Genomic DNA, 9,445 nt, shown 5'->3' with positions numbered 1-9,445 from the left:
GGGTGCATCTAACACGGGTTTTGAAGGGGCGCATGGGGGCTTTGGCTATGGCATCAGGAATCAAGAAGGAGAAGATGTCTTAAGCTTTGCTCTAGCCTACAACATGATTGTAGCTAACACCCTCTTTAGAAAGAGAGAATCACATCTGGTGACTTTTATTAGTGGCCAACACTCTAGTCAGATTGATTTCATCCTCTCGAGAAGAGAAGATAGGCGTGCGTGCCTAGACTGTAAGGTGATACCTGGAGAGAGTGTTGTACCCCAGCATAAGCTGGTGGTTGCTGACTTCCGCTTTCAGATTCGTGTCCAGCGGGATAAGCGTGCCAAAGTTGCTAGAACGAAGTGGTGGAAGCTCAAGGGGGAGGTAGCTCAGGTGTTCAAGGAGAGGGTCATTAACGAGGGCCCTTGGGAGGAAGGAGGGGATGCGAACAATGTGATGAAGATGGCGACTTGCATTCGTAAGGTGGCCTCGGAGGAGTTTGGAGTGTCCAGGGGAAGGAGAAGCGAATATAAGGATACCTGGTGGTGGAATGATGATGTCCAGAAGGCGATTAAAGAGAAGAAAGATTGCTTCAGACGCCTATACCTGGATAGGAGTGCAGACAACATAGAGAAGTACAAGATGGCGAAGAAGGCCGCAAAGCGAGCTGTTGGTGAAGCAAGGGGTCGGGCATATGAGGACCTCTACCAACGGTTAGGCACGAAGGAAGATGAAAGGGACATCTATAAGATGGCCAAGATCCGAGAGAGGAAGACGAGGGATATTGGCCAAGTCAAATGCATCAAGGATGGAGTAGGCCAAATCTTGGTGAAGGACGAGGAGATTAAGCATAGATGGCGGGAGTACTTCGACAAGCTGTTCAATGGGGAGAATGAGAGTTCTACCATTGAACTGGGAGACTCCTTTGATGAGACCAGCATGCGTTTTGTGCGGCAAATCCAGGAGTCTGAGGTGAAGGAGGCTTTAAAAAGGATGAGAGGAGGCAAGACGATGGGCCCTGATTGTATCCCCATTGAGGTGTGGAAAGGTCTCGGGGACATAGCGATAGTATGGCTAACCAAGCTTTTCAACCTCATTTTTCGGGCAAACAAGATGCCAGAAGAATGGAGATGGAGTATATTAGTACCAATCTTCAAGAACAAGGGGGATGTTCAGAGTTGTACTAATTACCGTGGAATTAAGCTGATGAGCCATACAATGAAGCTATGGGAGAGAGTCATTGAGCACCGCTTAAGAAGAATGACAAGCGTGACCAAAAATCAGTTTGGTTTCATGCATGGGAGGTCGACCATGGAAGCCATTTTCTTGGTACGACAACTTATGGAGAGATATAGGGAGCAAAAGAAGGACTTGCATATGGTGTTCATTGACTTGGAGAAGGCCTATGATAAGATACCGCGGAATGTCATGTGGCAGGCCTTGGAGAAACACAAAGTCCCAGCAAAGTACATTACCCTCATCAAGGACATGTACGATAATTTGTGACAAGTGCTCGAACAAGTGATGTCGACACCGATGACTTCCCGATTAAGATAGGACTGCATCAGGGGTCAGCTTTGAGCCCTTATCTTTTTGCATTGGTGATGGATGAGGTCACAAGGGATATACAAGGAGATATCCTATGGTGTATGCTCTTTGCGGATGATGTGGTGCTAGTTGACGATAGTCGGACAAGGGTTAATAGGAACTTAGAGTTATGGAGACAAACCTTGGAATCGAAAGGGTTTAGGCTTAGTAGAACTAAAACCGAGTACATGATGTGCGGTTTCAGTACTACTAGGTGTGAGGAGGAGGAGGTTAGCCTTGATGGCCAAGTGGTACCTCGGAAGGACACCTTTCGGTATTTGGGGTCAATGTTGCAGGAGGATGGGGGTATTGATGAAGATGTGAACCATCGAATCAAAGCCGGATGGATGAAGTGGCGCCAAGCTTCTGGCATTCTTTGTGACAAGAGAGTGCCACAAAATCTAAAAGGCAAGTTCTACAGGACGGCGGTTCGACCCGCAATGTTGTATGGCGCGGAGTGTTGACCGACTAAAAGGCGACATGTTTAACAGTTAGGTGTGGCGGAGATGTGTATGTTGAGATGGATGTGTGGCCACACGAGGAAGGATCGAGTCTGGAATGATGATATACGAGATAGAAATGGGGTAGCACCAATTGAGGAGAAGCTTGTCCAACATCGTCTGAGATGGTTTGGACATATTCAGCGCAGGCCTCTAGAAGCTCCAGTGCATAGCGGACGGCTAAAGCGTGCGGAGAATGTCAAGAGAGGGCGGGGTAGACCGAATTTGACATGGGAGGAGTCCGTTAAGAGAGACCTGAAGGATTGGAGTATCACCTAAAAGCTAGCTATGGACAGGGGTGCGTGGAAGCTTGCTATTCATGTGCCAGAGCCATGAGTTGGTTGCGAGATCTTATGAGTTTCACCTCTAGCCTACCCCAACTTGTTTGAGACTAAAGGTTTTGTTGTTGTTGTTGTTGTTGTTTCCAGTGGAAAAAACCCAAAACATAGGCCGGACATGATGCAATGTGCGACCGGTGTCCAAATTCGTTCAAATTTTGTGTGAGGGGCTACCATGGGCATGCCCACCCGTTGGAAAATTTTGGTGTCACTTTATGCATGGCATGAAACACGACATCACTAGTAGAAAAAGGGCCTATAGTCCCGGTTCGTAAGGGCCTTTAGTCCCGGTTCCTGAACCGGGACTAAAGTGTCGGTACTAATGCCCTGACCCTTTAGTCCCGGTTCAATCCAGAACCGGGACTGATGGGCCTCCACGTGGGCAGTGCGCAGAGCCCAGTCAGGAGACCCTTTGGTCCCGGTTGGTGGCACCAACCGGGACCAATAGGCATCCACGCGTCAGCATTTCTATGGCTGGGGTTTTTGTTTTTTTTGAAAGGGGGGGGGGGGGTTGGGGGTTTTGGGGGGTTAATTTAGGTGTTTCATATATTGTGTTAGCTAGCTATAATTAATAGAGAGAAGTGTCCTCTCTTATGTCTGTGCTTGGTCGACGCTACATACTATACATACGTATAGAGAGGACTAGACACGTTGGCTAGCTAGTAAGCAAACAAAGGAAACAGAAGATCGTGATGAACATATATGCATACAGAGAGAAGTGATATCGACCACCTCTCTTTCTCCGAGAGATTGGTCAAACAACAAGTTCTCGTATATCTATCTGACACTACCGGCTACATATATACAATAATTATCTCTTACAAATATAATCATACGGACTCAGGGTCCACATAGAATTCTCCGTTTTCAGGGATCACGTGGTCAAGAAAGAATTCCGCCAATTCCTCTTGAATTGCTCGCATGCGAGCTGGTGCTAGGAGTTCATCCCGCTTCCAAAACATCTAATTTAAAGAAGGGGGTCAATACATATATATATGAATGAATAAAACTCAACACAAATGATGGTAATAAAATAAAATTGTGAATGTTGTTATTTACGTACTTCATATTGTTCTTCAGTGTAGCCCCGCTCACAGGTCATGTGGCGGATGGACTCGCAAACATAGTATCCACAGAAATCATTCCCTTGTTCCTGCCACAACCACTTTACAAGAAATAGAGGTTAATCAAACTGATAAGCAAGAATGCCAAATGGTATTGATGAAACTAGCGCTTGAATGACTAGTAGATGCGCTTAAAATGCTACTATAGTACTTACTTTCGGGTGTCTAAATTGCAGCTCCTTCGGCAGTCCCGGAGCTTTTCTGGTGAATTTTCTCCAAACCCTGCCGGAGAAAGAAAACAATTAATTGATATATCAGGAAATGAACAAAGTTGCTGATATGGTGGATAATGATCGATTTAACTTACTTCTCGAGTATTTGAGTCATGTCTGCATAGTCCTGGGGATCTTTTCGTCTTGAGTCTAAGATGGTTACTAGTCCCTGCTCAAGCTTAATATGTAGGAGAATATAGTGGAAACTGCACACGCATGCATAACTCATCAATTACATTACTATAACCTTGACTAATATATAAGGGAACCCGAATACGCACAAGACAGTAACACTCACTTGAAGTTGTAAGGAAAGAGTATTATATCTTTGTTTTGATTTATTACCAACGATCGTAGCAAGTTGGCCTCGGTATCTGCGGCATGCAATTTAACCTGAGTTGAATCTATGAGATATGTGTTAATGAACCCAATATCACCGACTTGTCTTTTCTTCAATTCGGCGATCTTCAATCTGCATAATATAGTGAGGATGATTATAAATACATGCAATGAAAGAGCTAAGCTATATAGAGAAACTTAATGACAGAAGTAGTACTACTTACAGACAGTAGCAGGCGACCGTTGTTTTATCGAGGGCCAATTGATTGAAAAACTGATAGAACTCCTCAAATGGAACAGGCAACAGATCAATTCCAACGAGGTCATGCTCCTTTTTAACTTTCACATACAAAGTACTCCTCCCCCCAGAGTCTCTGCAGATTTTCAAGTACCAATCATGCAATCTTTGCATCATCGTTGATAGAGATCTTTCATCTTTGACGAGAGGCTTCCCGTACTCGTATCTTTGTATCTGGATGTCCATGGGTTCATAATGTACTTCGTCGGGCAGGTAATCTGCAAGATTGCTATAACCGGGCACCATCCTCGGATCATTAGTGACGTTGTGGCTAGGCACCTTGAGCGGGGGGCACGATTGCTTCGCTTGTTCGCCGAGCTGGGCAATTTGTTTCCCAGCTCGTCGTTCTTTCAGCCTTTGATCACTGACAGTACTTCCCGACCGCTCCGCTTCAGCAAATTCCTTTCCAATAATGTGGTCATAGTTTCCTTTCGGCGGATCAGACTTTGGTGGTTTTGTCAGGGCAGCCAGAGTGCGCTTCACTTTCACCCGATCTACCTTCTCCTCTGGAGGTGGATGTTTCTTTGCTTTCACCCCTTCAAAGAAGTTCCTCACTTCTTCTCGCACGATCTCGGCGTTCTCCTCCAGGGTCCTCTCATATGGTAACTTCTCTGGAGTCTTCAGAGAAGGACCGAATCTGTATGTCCTCCCGCCTCTGGTTGTACTGCTACACGCCGACCGAGCAGACGGAGCAGTTGTCTTCTTTACTTGCTTAAGAGGCGGAGGAGAAGGACTACAACGCACCGGAGTAGCTGGAGCGGCGGCAGGTCTCTTCCGCCCTTGCTGACAAGGCGGAGAAGGAGGAGGCTGGCTGCTCGGGCGCGTCGGCGCAGAGGAGAAGGAGGCGGAGTGCCGCCACGCGCCGGAGAAGGAGCCGGCCGAGGGCCCTGATCGTCACTCGCCGGAGGAGGAGGCGGTGGAGGCGGAGTGCCCTGACTTGCCGGAGGAGGAGGAGGAGGCGGAGGCGTCCAGTTCAGAAGGTTGATGAGCTCCTTCCGCCATAGGCATGGAGTCTTCAGAGCAGACCCTAGCCGAGTCTCCCCTTCACCGGTAGGGTGGTCAAGCTGGAGGTCCTCAAATCCCTCCATTATCTCATCCACCATCACCCTAGCATATCCTTCTGGAATCGGCCGACAGTGAAAAGTTGCGCCGGGTTCAGTAGGATAAACAGAGCCAACAGCCGCCTTGACCTTCAAATTCATCCATTGCGTCATAAGGTGGCAATTTTGAGACTTCGTTATAGCATCCACGGGATAGCTGGCAGGAGCCGTCAAGGCATGCTCCGGCTGAAGCAGCTCGGTGGAAGCCACGCTGCTTCTGCGCTGAGATGGCGGGGTAGCTTCGGGGGAGGCTTCGGCAGTACGTTTGCTGCGATTTGCTTCTCGTTCCTCTATCGCGTCTACCCTTACTTGCAGCGCCTGCATTTGGGTCTGCTGCACTTTTTTCCTCCTCTCATGGGATTTGTAACCGCCTGCGTCCGGAAACCCAACCTTCCACGGAATGGAGCCTGGCGTGCCTCGTGTCCGTCCAGGGTGCTCAGGATTCCCGAGGGCCATTGTGAGCTCGTCGTTCTCTCTGTCTGGAAAGAACGTCCCTTCCTGCGCTGCTTCGATATACTGCTTAAGCTTACTGACTGGTATGTCCATTTGATTGTTCGTCCAAATGCACTTCCCTGTTACAGGGTCCAAGGTTCCGCCAGCCCCGAAGAACCAAGTCCGGCAACAGTCTGGCCAGTTAATTGTCTCTGGTTCGATCCCTTTATGAACCAGATCATTCTCAGTCTTGGACCACTTAGGCCGGGCTACGAGGTAGCCACCTGACCCCGTGCGATGGTGAAGCTTCTTCTTCGCAGCATTTTGCTTGTTTGTCGCCGACATCTTCTGACTCTTTTCTGATGTCTTGGGGGCCACAAATGCGGGCCAGTGATCTCTGATCTTCTCATATCTGCCCTTGAATTCTGGTGTCTCATTATTTTCGACAAACTTATTCAGCTCTTTCTTCCACCTCCTGAATAGTTCTGCCATCCTCTTCAGAGCAAAAGACTTGATTAATTTCTCTTTAACTGGGTTCTCTGAATTATCCTCAGGCGGTAGGGTGAAATTTGACTTCAGCTCAGTCCAAAGATCATTTTTCTGCATATCATTGACATAAGACACCTCAGGGTCTTCTGTAGCCGGCTTAATGCTTATCGGGATCTTGTCCCTAACCAGAACCCCGCACTGAGCAACAAATGCGCTCTTTGTCCGGAGGGGTTCAATAGGTTGGCCGTCGGGCGCGATTGCTATGATCTCAAACTTTTCATCCGAGCTCAACTTTTTCTTCGGGCCTCGTCTCTTTACCGAAGTTGTGCTCGATCCAGAGGGCTAGAAAAAAGAACAAAGACTTAATTAATATGTGTACATACCAAAACAATGAATGCATCAATCAGCTAGTCAGCATAGGCTTAACTAATATATATACCTGGCCAGACTCGGTTCGGTCACCGGAGCCGTCATCACGGTCTCCTTCTTGCACCGGCATTGGGTCACCGGAGCCGTCCTCATGTTCTTCTTCTTGCACCGGCATTAGGTCACCGTAGCCAGCTTGTTCACCCTCTCCTTCCAGACCATCGGTTTCGTTGAGAAACAACGAGATGGCATCACTTCCTTCTGCGATTATGTCCCTCAACAATGCTTCTTTTGTTGCTTCGTCTAGGGCGGTGTCCATAGTTTCTACAAATATTTACAACATGGCAATTATTATTCAAACATGACAGATGGATATATTAGTGCCAAACGTAGAACTAGCTACCTAATCATAGTAAGCTATCGGGAGGGGGTATATATCGACAACGACGACACTAGATCTATGTCCCTCGACGACCCTCGTTCCCGATAAAAAAAGAGGAAGAAGAAGAAAAAAAAGAGGAGAAGAAAGAATAGAGGAGAAGAACCCTCGAACCCTCGAACCATCGACGACCCTGGAACCCTCGACCCCTAGACGACCCTCTTCTTCCTCTCATGTTCGAGAGGATCGCCGAGGGGTCGGGAGGTTTCCTAGTGTCAAAGGATTCAACAAAACCATGTCTTCATCATTAGGCGAAAGTAACATGTGCATGATGGTACGAAGCTCTTCAAAGTTGTTCTGGAACGGAGTCCCAGATAGGATAATTCGCTTTTTGGTACAAAGTTCAGAAAGAGCCTTCCGAATATCGCTATTTGGAAGGCCTTTGCTGAATTCGTACCAAAAGGCGGATTATTCTATCCGGGACTCCATTCCAGAACAACTTTGCAGAACTTCGTACCAACATGCCCTGGTTACTTCCGGCTAATGATGAAGGCATGGATTTCTTCAATACTTTGACACTAGGAAACCTCTCTCGACCCCTCGGCGATCCTCGACCCCTCGAACCCTCGACGACCCTGGAACCCTCGACCCTCGAACCTATAGAACCCTCGAACCCTCGACCCTGAAACCCTTGACCCTTGACCCCTTAACGACCCTCGACCCTCTACCCTAGTTCCCGACCCTCAACCCCTCGAAGAGGAGAAATAAGAAGAAAAAGAAGAGGAGAAGGAAGAAAGGAATAGTGGAGAAGAAGAGAAAATAGAATATATTCTATTTTCTCTTCTTCTCCACTATTCCTTTCTTCCTTCTCCTCTTCTTTTTCTTCTTTTTTCTTCTTCTTATTTATTTCTCCTCTTCTTTTCCTCTCCTCTTCTTCTTTCTTTCCTCTTCTTATTTTCTTCTTTCCTATCCTTTTTTTTCTAAAATTGTAATTTTTGCATATATAAAACTTTTCTAAAATTGTAACTTTCTATATAAAACTTTCCTATCGGGAGGGGGAGAAGATCGAAGAAAAAAAAGAAGAAAAAAAGAGGAGAAGAAGAAAGGAATAGAGGAGAAGAAGAAAAAATAGAAATATTTTTCTATTTTTTCTTCTTCTCCTCTATTCCTTTCTTCTTCTCCTCTTCCTTTTCTTCCTCTCCTCGTCTTCTCCTTCTTTCTCTACTTATTTTCCTTTTCCTTATTTTACTTTTTCCTCTCCACTAACATAAAATGCACTAACCTAAAATGCAACAAACATAAAATGCACTAAAGAGGCTCAACTAACCTAAAATCAGTGATAAAATGCACTAACCTCAAATCGATATCTACTAACAACTTAAAAAAAATTAATACATATATGAAAAAAATGCATATATGAAAAAAAATTCATCATATCATCAACAGAAAAAAAACATCATCATACCATCAACAGAAAAAAAACATCATCATATCATCAACAGAAAAAAAACATCATCATATCATCAACATCATCATATCATCAACCTAAAGGGCGCCGGCGCGGGGCGACGACGGGCTCGGAGCGGCGACGGGGCGGGGCGACGGCGGCGGGCGCGGGGCGACGACGGGCTCGGGGCGACGGTGCGGGGCGACGACGTACGGGCTCGGGGCGGCGACGGGGCGGGACGGGGCGACGGCGGGGCGGGGCGACGGCGGCGGGCGCGGGGCGACGACGGGCTCGGGGCGGCGACGACGACGACGAACGGCCTGGGGGCGTCGGGGCGAATGGGAGCGGTTGGCCAAAATTTCACAAGTGGTGGCTTATATAGCCAGAGCAATGGTCCCGGTTCGTGCTACGACCCGGGACTAATGCCGCCTTTAGTCCTGGTTGGTGCGACGAATCGGGACCAAAGGCCAATTTTCGGCAGCCGAAAGGGCGGGAAGCGAAGGCCATTGGTCCCGGTTGGTGGCACCAACCGGGACTAAAGGGGGGCAATGGTCACGGTTGGTGCCACGAACCGTGACCAATGCCCCCTTTAGTCCCGGTTGGTGCCACCAACCGGGACCAATGGCCTTGTGCTGCATCGCTAGCTGAAGTTTAGTCCCACATCGCTAGCTGAAGGGCGCTGACACTTGTTTATAAGCGCTGCTGTGCCTCCCCATTCGAGCTCCTCTCTAATGCAGGCTTTCGGGCCTAAACTTGTTACTGCCTGTGGGCCTATTGGGCCTCTGCGGGCCTGAATCCTGGCCCATGTAGGGTTTCTAATCGTATTCAGGCCGTGGAGGCCCAGTAGGTGACAT

The sequence above is a fragment of the Triticum urartu genome, chromosome 2A, assembly GCF_056163025.1.
Source record: "Triticum urartu cultivar PI428250 chromosome 2A, HENAU_Tu73, whole genome shotgun sequence".
In the NCBI taxonomy this organism is placed as follows: Eukaryota; Viridiplantae; Streptophyta; class Magnoliopsida; order Poales; family Poaceae; genus Triticum; species Triticum urartu.
This window is presented reverse-complemented; position numbering follows the sequence as displayed.